This window comes from Pristiophorus japonicus, chromosome 2, assembly GCF_044704955.1.
Source record: "Pristiophorus japonicus isolate sPriJap1 chromosome 2, sPriJap1.hap1, whole genome shotgun sequence".
In the NCBI taxonomy this organism is placed as follows: domain Eukaryota; kingdom Metazoa; phylum Chordata; class Chondrichthyes; family Pristiophoridae; genus Pristiophorus; species Pristiophorus japonicus.
The window spans coordinates 200017221-200029547 of NC_091978.1; positions in this window are offsets into that span (position 1 = coordinate 200017221).

The following is a 12327-nucleotide window of genomic DNA, read 5'->3' on the forward strand; positions in this document are numbered from 1 at the left end:
TAAATCAGAGCGAGAGTCGATGATAATACATCAGAGTTACAGTCGGTGATAATAAATCAGAGCTAGAGTCGATGATAATAAATCAGAGTTACAGTCGATGATAATAAATCACTGAGATATGGTCGGTGATAATAAATCACTGAGTTACACTCGGCGATAATAAATCAGAGGTACAATCTGTGATAATAAATCACTGAGTTACAGTCGGTGATAATAAATTACTGAGTTACAGTCGGTGATAATAAATCAGAGCTACAATCGGTGATAATAAATCACTGAGTTACATTCAGCGATAATAACTCAGAGTTACGGTCAGCGATAATAAATCACTGAGTTACAGTCAGCGATAAAAATCGTGATATACCGTTGGCGATAATATATCGCTGAGTTACAGTCGGCGATAATTAAGCGCAGATCCACGGTCGGTGATAATATATTGCTGAGTTACAGTCGGCGATAATTAAGTGCTGATCCACGGTCGGTGATAATAAATCACTCAGTTACAGTCGGCACGAAAAAAACGCTGAGTTTGAGTCGGCAATAATAAATCAGAGTTACGATCGGCAAGAAGAAATCGGTGAGTTATAGTCGGTGATAATAAATCACTCTGTTACAGTCGGTGATAATAAATCACTGAGTTACAGTCGGCGATAATAAATCAGAGCTAAAATCTGTGATAATAAATCACTGAGTTACAGTCGGTGATAATAAATCACTGATTTACACTCGGTGATAATAAATGGCTTATTTACAGTCAGTGATAGCAAATCACTGAGTTACAGTCGATGATAATAAATTAGAGATATAGTCGGTGATAATAAATCAGATTTACAGTCGGCGATAATAAATCACTGAGTTACAGTCGGCAATAATAAATCAGTGAGTTACAGTCGGTGATAATAAATCAGAGCTAGACTCGATGATAATAAATCACAGAATTACAGTCGATGATAATAAATCAGAGATAGAGTCGGTGATAATAAATCACTGAGTTACAGTCGCCAATAATAAATCTCCGAGTTACAGTCGGTGATAATAAATCAGATTTACAGTCGGCGATAATAAATCAATGAGTTAAAGTCGGTGATAATAAATCAGAGTTACAGTCCGCAATAATAAAAAATCACGAAGTTACAGTCAGCGATAAGAAATCACTGAGTTACAGTCGGCAATAATAAATCAGTGAGTTACAATCAGTGATAATAAATCAGAGCGAGAGTCGATGATAATACATCAGAGTTACAGTCGGTGATAATAAATCAGAGCTAGAGTCGATGATAATAAATCAGAGTTACAGTCGATGATAATAAATCACTGAGATATGGTCGGTGATAATAAATCACTGAGTTACACTCGGCGATAATAAATCAGAGGTACAATCTGTGATAATAAATCACTGAGTTACAGTCGGTGATAATAAATGACTGAGTTACAGTCGGTGATAATAAATCAGAGCTACAATCGGTGATAATAAATCACTGAGTTACATTCAGCGATAATAACTCAGAGTTACGGTCAGCGATAATAAATCACTGAGTTACAGTCAGCGATAAAAATCGTGATATACCGTTGGCGATAATATATCGCTGAGTTACAGTCGGCGATAATTAAGCGCAGATCCACGGTCGGTGATAATATATTGCTGAGTTACAGTCGGCGATAATTAAGTGCTGATCCACGGTCGGTGATAATAAATCACTCAGTTACAGTCGGCACGAAAAAAACGCTGAGTTTGAGTCGGCAATAATAAATCAGAGTTACGATCGGCAAGAAGAAATCGGTGAGTTATAGTCGGTGATAATAAATCACTCTGTTACAGTCGGTGATAATAAATCAGAGTTACAATCCGCAATAATAAATCACTGATTTACAGTCAGTGATAATAAATCACGAAGTTACAGTCAGTGATAATAAATCGCTGAGTTACAGTCGGCAATAAAAAAATCACTGAATTACAGTCACCAATTATAAATCACTGAATTATAGTCGCCGATAATTATTCACTGATTTACCGTCGGTGATAATAAATCAGAGCTACAATCGGTGATAATAAATCACTGATTTACAGTCGGTGATAATAAATCAGAGCTACAATCGGTGATAATAAATCACGAAGTTACAGTCGGTGAGAATAAATCAGAGTTACAATCGGTGATAATAAATCACTGATTTACAGTCGGTGATAATAAATCAGAGCTACAATCGGTGATAATAAATCACTGATTTACACTCGGTGATAATAAATGGCTTATTTACAGTCAGTGATAGCAAATCACTGAGTTACAGTCGATGATAATAAATTAGAGATATAGTCGGTGATAATAAATCAGATTTACAGTCGGCGATAATAAATCACCGAGTTACAGTCGGTCATAATAAATCACGAAGATATAGTCAGCGATAATAAATCACTGAGTTACAGTCGGCAATAATAAATCAGTGAGTTACAGTCGGTGATAATAAATCAGAGCTAGACTCGATGATAATAAATCACAGAATTACAGTCGATGATAATAAATCAGAGATAGAGTCGGTGATAATAAATCACTGAGTTACAGTCGCCAATAATAAATCTCCGAGTTACAGTCGGTGATAATAAATCAGATTTACAGTCGGCGATAATAAATCAATGAGTTAAAGTCGGTGATAATAAATCAGAGTTACAGTCCGCAATAATAAAAAATCATGAAGTTACAGTCAGCGATAAGAAATCACTGAGTTACAGTCGGCAATAATAAATCAGTGAGTTACAGTCAGTGATAATAAATCAGAGCTAGAGTCGATGATAATAAATCAGAGTTATAGTCGGTGATAATAAATCACTGAGTTACAGTCGGTGATAATAAATCAGAGTTACAGTCCACAATAATAAATCACTGAGTTATAGTCAGTGATGATAAATCACGAATTACAGTCAGCGATAAGAAATCACTGATTTACAGTCGGCAATAATAAATCAGTGAGTTACAGTCAGTGATAATAAATCAGAGCTAGAATCGATGATAATAAATCGGATTTACAGTCGCTGATAATAAATCACTGAATTACAGTCGGTGATAATAAATCACTGAGTCACAGTCGGCGATAATAAATCACTGAGTTACAGTCGGTCATAATAAATCACTGAGTTACAGTCGGCGATAATAAATCAGAGCTACAATCGGTGATAATAAATCACTGATTTACACTCGGTGATAATAAATGGCTTATTTACAGTCAGTGATAGCAAATCACTGAGTTACAGTCGATGATAATAAATTTGAGATATAGTCGGTGATAATAAATCAGATTTACAGTCGGCGATAATAAATCACTGAGTTACAGTCGGTCATAATAAATCACGAAGATATAGTCAGCGATAATAAATCACTGAGTTACAGTCGGCAATAATAAATCAGTGAGTTACAGTCGGTGATAATAAATCAGAGCTAGACTCGATGATAATAAATCACAGAATTACAGTCGATGATAATAAATCAGAGATAGAGTCAGTGATAATAAATCACTGAGTTACAGTCGCCAATAATAAATCTCCGAGTTACAGTCGATGATTATAAATCAGATTTACAGTCGGCGATAATAAATCAATGAGTTAAAGTCGGTGATAATAAATCAGAGTTACAGTCGGTTATAATAAATCAGAGCTAGAGTCGATGATAATAAATCAGAGTTACAGTCGGTGATAATAAATCACTGAGATATGGTCGGTGATAATAAATCACTGAGTTACAGTCGGTGATAATAAATCACTGAGTTACACTCGGCGATAATAAATTACTGAGTTACAGTCGGTGATAATAACTTACTGAGTTACAGTCGATGATAATAAATCAGAGTTACAGTCGGTGATAATAAATCAGAGCTAGAGTCGATGATAATAAATCAGAGTTACAGTCGGTGATAATAAATCACTGAGATATGGTCGGTGATAATAAATCTCTGAGTTACAGTCGGTGATAAAAAACAGATTTACAGTCGGCGATAATAAATCAATGAGTTAAAGTCGGTGATAATAAATCAGAGTTACAGTCCGCAATAATAAAAAATCACGAAGTTACAGTCAGCGATAAGAAATCACTGAGTTACAGTCGGCAATAATAAATCAGTGAGTTACAGTCAGTGATAATAAATCAGAGCTAGAGTCGATGATAATAAATCAGAGTTACAGTCGGTGATAATAAATCAGTGCTAGAGTCGATGATAATAAATCAGAGTTATAGTCGGTGATAATAAATCACTGAGTTACAGTCGGTGATAATAAATCAGAGTTACAGTCCACAATAATAAATCACTGAGTTATAGTCAGTGATGATAAATCACGAATTACAGTCAGCGATAAGAAATCACTGATTTACAGTCCGCAATAATAAATCAGTGAGTTACAGTCAGTGATAATAAATCAGAGCTAGAGTCGATGATAATAAATCGGATTTACAGTCGCTGATAATAAATCACTGAATTACAGTCGGTGATAATAAATCACTGAGTCACAGTCGGCGATAATAAATCACTGAGTTACAGTCGGTCATAATAAATCACGAAGATATAGTCAGCGATAATAAATCACTGAGTTACAGTCGGCAATAATAAATCAGTGAGTTACAGTCGGTGATAATAAATCAGAGCTAGACTCGATGATAATAAATCACAGAATTACAGTCGATGATAATAAGTCAGAGATAGAGTCAGTGATAATAAATCACTGAGTTACAGTCGCCAATAATAAATCTCCGAGTTACAGTCGATGATTATAAATCAGATTTACAGTCGGCGATAATAAATCAATGAGTTAAAGTCGGTGAAAATAAATCAGAGTTACAGTCCGCAATAATAAAAAATCACGAAGTTACAGTCAGCGATAATAAATCACTGAGTTACAGTCGGCAATAATAAATCAGTGAGTTACAGTCAGTGATAATAAATCAGAGCTAGAGTCGATGATAATAAATCAGAGTTACAGTCGGTGATAATAAATCAGAGCTAGAGTCGATGATAATAAATCAGAGTTACAGTCGGTGATAATAAATCACTGAGATATGGTCGGTGATAATAAATCACTGAGTTACAGTCGGTGATAATAAATCACTGAGTTACACTCGGCGATAATAAATCAGAGGTACAATCTGTGTTAATAAATCACTGAGTTACAGTCGGTGATAATAAATTACTGAGTTACAGTCGGTGATAATAAATCAGAGCTACAATCGGTGATAATAAATCACTGATTTACACTCGGTGATAATAAATGGCTTATTTACAGTCAGTGATAGCAAATCACTGAGTTACAGTCGATGATAAATTAGAGATATAGTCAGTGATAATAAATCAGATTTACAGTCGGCGATAATAAATCACTGAGTTACAGTCAGTCATAATAAATCACGAAGATATAGTCAGCGATAATAAATCACAGAATTACAGTCGATGATAATAAATCAGAGATAGAGTCGGTGATAATAAATCACTGAGTTACAGTCGCCAATAATAAATCTCCGAGTTACAGTCAGTGATAATAAATCAGAGCTAGAGTCGATGATAATAAATCGGATTTACAGTCGGTGATAATAAATCACTGAATTACAGTCGGTGATAATAAATCACTGAGTTACAGTCGGCGATAATAAATCAGAGCTAAAATCTGTGATAATAAATCACTGAGTTACAGTCGGTGATAATAAATCAGAGCTACAATCGGTGATAATAAATCACTGATTTACACTCGGTGATAATAAATGGCTTATTTACAGTCAGTGATAGCAAATCACTGAGTTACAGTCGATGATAATAAATTAGAGATATAGTCGGTGATAATAAATCAGATTTACAGTCGGCGATAATAAATCACTGAGTTACAGTCGGTCATAATAAATCACGAAGATATAGTCAGCGATAATAAATCACTGAGTTACAGTCGGAAATAATAAATCAGTGAGTTACAGTCGGTGATAATAAATCAGAGCTAGACTCGATGATAATAAATCACAGAATTACAGTCGATGATAATAAATCAGAGATAGAGTCGGTGATAATAAATCACTGAGATACAGTCGCCAATAATAAATCTCCAAGGTACAGTCGGTGATTATAAATCAGATTTACAGTCGGCGATAATAAATCAATGAGTTAAAGTCGGTGATAATAAATCAGAGTTACAGTCCGCAATAATAAAAAATCACGAAGTTACAGTCAGCGATAAGAAATCACTGAGTTACAGTCGGCAATAATAAATCAGTGAGTTACAGTCAGTGATAATAAATCAGAGCTAGAGTCGATGATAATAAATCAGAGTTACAGTCGGTGATAATAAATCAGTGCTAGAGTCGATGATAATAAATCAGAGTTACAGTCGGTGATAATAAATCACTGAGTTACACTCGCCGACAATAAATCAGAGGTACAATCTGTGATAATAAATCACTGAGTTACAGTCGGTGATAATAAATTACTGAGTTACAGTCGGTGATAATAAATCAGAGCTACAATCGGTGATAATAAATCACTGAGTTACATTCAGCGATAATAACTCAGAGTTACGGTCAGCGATAATAAATCACTGAGTTACAGTCAGCGATAAAAATCGTGATATACCGTTGGCGATAATATATCGCTGAGTTACAGTCGGCGATAATTAAGCGCAGACGCACGGTCGGTGATAATAAATCACTCAGTTACAGTCGGCACGAAAAAAACGCTTAGTTTGAGTCGGCAATAATAAATCAGAGTTACAGTCGGCAAGAAGAAATCGGTGAGTTATAGTCGGTGATAATAAATCACTCTGTTACAGTCGGTGATAATAAATCACGAAGTTACAGTCAGTGATAATAAATCGCTGAGTTACAGTCGGCAATAAAAAAATCACTGAATTACAGTCACCAATAATAAATCACTGAATTATAGTCGGCGATAATTATTCACTGAGTTATAGTCAGTGATAATAAATCAGATTTATAGTCGGTGATAATAAATCACTGATTTACCGTCGGTGATAATAAATCACTGAGTTACACTCGCCGACAATAAATCAGAGGTACAATCTGTGATAATAAATCACTGAGTTACAGTCGGTGATAATAAATTACTGAGTTACAGTCGGTGATAATAAATCAGAGCTACAATCGGTGATAATAAATCACTGAGTTACATTCAGCGATAATAACTCAGAGTTACGGTCAGCGATAATAAATCACTGAGTTACAGTCAGCGATAAAAATCGTGATATACCGTTGGCGATAATATATCGCTGAGTTACAGTCGGCGATAATTAAGTGCTGATCCACGGTCGGTGATAATAAATCACTCAGTTACAGTCGGCACGAAAAAAACGCTTAGTTTGAGTCGGCAATAATAAATCAGAGTTACAGTCGGCAAGAAGAAATCGGTGAGTTATAGTCGGTGATAATAAATCACTCTGTTACAGTCGGTGATAATAAATCACGAAGTTACAGTCAGTGATAATAAATCGCTGAGTTACAGTCGGCAATAAAAAAATCACTGAATTACAGTCACCAATAATAAATCACTGAATTATAGTCGGCGATAATTATTCACTGAGTTATAGTCAGTGATAATAAATCAGAGTTATAGTCGGTGATAATAAATCACTGATTTACCGTCGGTGATAATAAATCAGAGCTACAATCGGTGATAATAAATCACTGATTTACAGTCGGTGATAATAAATCAGAGCTACAATCGGTGATAATAAATCACGAAGTTACAGTCGGTGAGAATAAATCAGAGTTACAATCGGTGATAATAAATCACTGATTTACAGTCGGTGATAATAAATCAGAGCTACAATCGGTGATAATAAATCACTGATTTACACTCGGTGATAATAAATGGCTTATTTACAGTCAGTGATAGCAAATCACTGAGTTACAGTCGATGATAATAAATTAGAGATATAGTCGGTGATAATAAATCAGATTTACAGTCGGCGATAATTATTCACTGAGTTATAGTCAGTGATAATAAATCAGAGTTACAGTTGGTGATAATAAATCACTGAGTTACAGTCGGTGACAAGAAGTCACTGAGCTCCAGAAGGCGACAAGAAATCACTGAATTAAAGTCAGAGATAATAAATCGCTGAGTTACAGTCGGCGATAATAAATCACTGAGTTACAGTCGGAGATAATAAATCACTGAGTTACAATCGGTGATAATAAATCGCTTATTTACCGTCGGCAATAATAAATCACTGAGTTACAGTCGATGATAATAAATCAGGGTTACAGTCGGCGATAATAAATCACTGAGTTACAGTCGATGATAATAAATCACAGATGGAGTCAGTGATAATAAATCACTGATTTACAGTCGGCGATAATAAATCACTGAGTTACAGTCGATGATAATAAATCAGAGATACAGTCGGTGATAATAAATCACTGAGTTACATTCAGCGATAATAACTCAGAGTTTCGGTAAGCTATAATAAATCACTGAATTACAGTCAGCGATAAAAATCGTGATTTACCGTTGGCGATAATATATCGCTGAGTTTCAGTCAGCGATAATTAAGCGCTGATCCACGGTCGGTGATAATAAATCGCTCAGTTACAGTCGGCACGAAAAAAACGCTGAGTTTGAGTCGGCAATAATAAATCAGAGTTACAGTCAGCGAGCAGAAATCGCTAAGTTATAGTCGGTGATAATAAATCACTGAGTTACAGTCGGTGATAATAAATCAGAGTTACAGTCCACAATAATAAAAAATCACTGAGTTATAGTCAGTGATGATAAATCACGAATTACAGTCAGCGATAAGAAATCACTGAGTTACAGTCGGCAATAATAAATCAGTGAGTTACAGTCAGTGATAATAAATCAGAGCTAGAGTCGATGATAATAAATCGGATTTACAGTCGGTGATAATAAATCACTGAATTACAGTCGGCGATAATAAATCAGAGATATAGTCGGTGATAATAAATCAGGTTTACAGTCGGCGATAATAAATCACTGAGTTACAGTCGGTCATAATAAATCACGAAGATATAGTCAGCAATAATAAATCACTGAGTTACAGTCAGCAATAATAAATCAGTGAGTTACAGTCAGTGATAATAAATCAGAGCTAGAGTCGATGATAATAAATCAGAGTTACAGTCGATGATAATAAATCAGAGTTACAGTCGGTGATAATAAATCACTGAGATATGGTCGGTGATAATAAATCACTGAGCTACACTCGGCGATAATAGATCAGAGGTACAATCTGTGATAATAAATCACTGAGTTACAGTCGGTGATAATAAATTACTGAGTTACAGTCGGTGATAATAAATCAGAGCTACAATCGGTGATAATAAATCACTGAGTTACATTCAGCGATAATAACTCAGAGTTACGGTCAGCGATAATAAATCACTGAGTTACAGTCAGCGATAAAAATCGTGATATACCGTTGGCGATAATATATCGCTGAGTTACAGTCGGCGATAATTAAGCGCAGATCCACGGTCGGTGATAATATATTGCTGAGTTACAGTCGGCGATAATTAAGTGCTGATCCACGGTCGGTGATAATAAATCACTCAGTTACAGTCGGCACGAAAAAAACGCTGAGTTTGAGTCGGCAATAATAAATCAGAGTTACAGTCGGCAAGAAGAAATCGGTGAGTTATATTCGGTGATAATAAATCACTCTGTTACAGTCGGTGATAAAAAATCAGAGTTACAATCCGCAATAATAAATCACTGATTTACAGTCAGTGATAATAAATCACGAAGTTACAGTCAGTGATAATAAGTCGCTGAATTACAGTCACCAATAATAAATCACTGAATTATAGTCGCCGATAATTATTCACTGAGTTATAGTCAGTGATAATAAATCAGAGTTACAGTCGGTGATAATAAATCGGATTTACAGTCGGTGATAATAAATCACTGAATTACAGTCGGTGATAATAAATCACTGATTTACACTCGGTGATAATAAATGGCTTATTTACAGTCAGTGATAGCAAATCACTGAGTTACAGTCGATGATAATAAATTAGAGATATAGTCAGTGATAATAAATCAGATTTACAGTCGGCGATAATAAATCACTGAGTTACAGTCAGTCATAATAAATCACGAAGATATAGTCAGCGATAATAAATCACAGAATTACAGTCGATGATAATAAATCAGAGATAGAGTCGGTGATAATAAATCACTGAGTTACAGTCGCCAATAATAAATCTCCGAGTTACAGTCAGTGATAATAAATCAGAGCTAGAGTCGATGATAATAAATCGGATTTACAGTCGGTGATAATAAATCACTGAATTACAGTCGGTGATAATAAATCACTGAGTTACAGTCGGCGATAATAAATCAGAGCTAAAATCTGTGATAATAAATCACTGAGTTACAGTCGGTGATAGTAAATCAGAGCTACAATCGGTGATAATAAATCACTGATTTACACTCGGTGATAATAAATGGCTTATTTACAGTCAGTGATAGCAAATCACTGAGTTACAGTCGATGATAATAAATTAGAGATATAGTCGGTGATAATAAATCAGATTTACAGTCGGCGATAATAAATCACTGAGTTACAGTCGGTCATAATAAATCACGAAGATATAGTCAGCGATAATAAATCACTGAGTTACAGTCGGAAATAATAAATCAGTGAGTTACAGTCGGTGATAATAAATCAGAGCTAGACTCGATGATAATAAATCACAGAATTACAGTCGATGATAATAAATCAGAGATAGAGTCGGTGATAATAAATCACTGAGATACAGTCGCCAATAATAAATCTCCAAGGTACAGTCGGTGATTATAAATCAGATTTACAGTCGGCGATAATAAATCAATGAGTTAAAGTCGGTGATAATAAATCAGAGTTACAGTCCGCAATAATAAAAAATCACGAAGTTACAGTCAGCGATAAGAAATCACTGAGTTACAGTCGGCAATAATAAATCAGTGAGTTACAGTCAGTGATAATAAATCAGAGCTAGAGTCGATGATAATAAATCAGAGTTACAGTCGGTGATAATAAATCAGTGCTAGAGTCGATGATAATAAATCAGAGTTACAGTCGGTGATAATAAATCACTGAGTTACACTCGCCAACAATAAATCAGAGGTACAATCTGTGATAATAAATCACTGAGTTACAGTCGGTGATAATAAATTACTGAGTTACAGTCGGTGATAATAAATCAGAGCTACAATCGGTGATAATAAATCACTGAGTTACATTCAGCGATAATAACTCAGAGTTACGGTCAGCGATAATAAATCACTGAGTTACAGTCAGCGATAAAAATCGTGATATACCGTTGGCGATAATATATCGCTGAGTTACAGTCGGCGATAATTAAGCGCAGATCCATGGTCGGTGATAATATATTGCTGAGTTACAGTCGGCGATAATTAAGCGCTGATCCACGGTCGGTGATAATAAATCACTCAGTTACAGTCGGCACGAAAAAAACACTGAGTTTGAGTCGGCAATAATAAATCAGAGTTACAGTCGGCAAGAAGAAATCGGTGAGTTATAGTCGGTGATAATAAATCACTCTGTTACAGTCGGTGATAATAAATCAGAGTTACAGTCCGCAATAATAAATCACTGATTTACAGTCAGTGATAATAAATCACGAAGTTACAATCAGTGATAATAAATCGCTGAGTTACAGTCGGCAATAAAAAAATCACTGAATTACAGTCACCAATAATAAATCACTGAATTATAGTCGGCGATAATTATTCACTGAGTTATAGTCAGTGATAATAAATCAGAGTTACAGTCGGTGATAATAAATCACTGATTTACCGTCGGTGATAATAAATCAGAGCTACAATCGGTGATAATAAATGACTGATTTACAGTCGGTGATAATAAATCAGAGCTACAATCGGTGATAATAAATCACGAAGTTACAGTCGGTGAGAATAAATCAGAGTTACAATCGGTGATAATAAATCACTGATTTACAGTCGGTGATAATAAATCAGAGCTACAGTCGGTGATAATAAATCACTGATTTACACTCGGTGATAATAAATGGCTTATTTACAGTCAGTGATAGCAAATCACTGAGTTATAGTCGATGATAATAAATTAGAGATATAGTCGGTGATAATAAATCAGATTTACAGTCGGCGATAATAAATCACTGAGTTACAGTCGGTCATAATAAATCACGAAGATATAGTCAGCGATAATAAATCACTGAGTTACAGTCGGCAATAATAAATCAGTGAGTTACAGTCGGTGATAATAAATCAGAGCTAGACTCGATGATAATAAATCACAGAATTACAGTCGATGATAATAAATCAGAGATAGAGTCGGTGATAATAAAT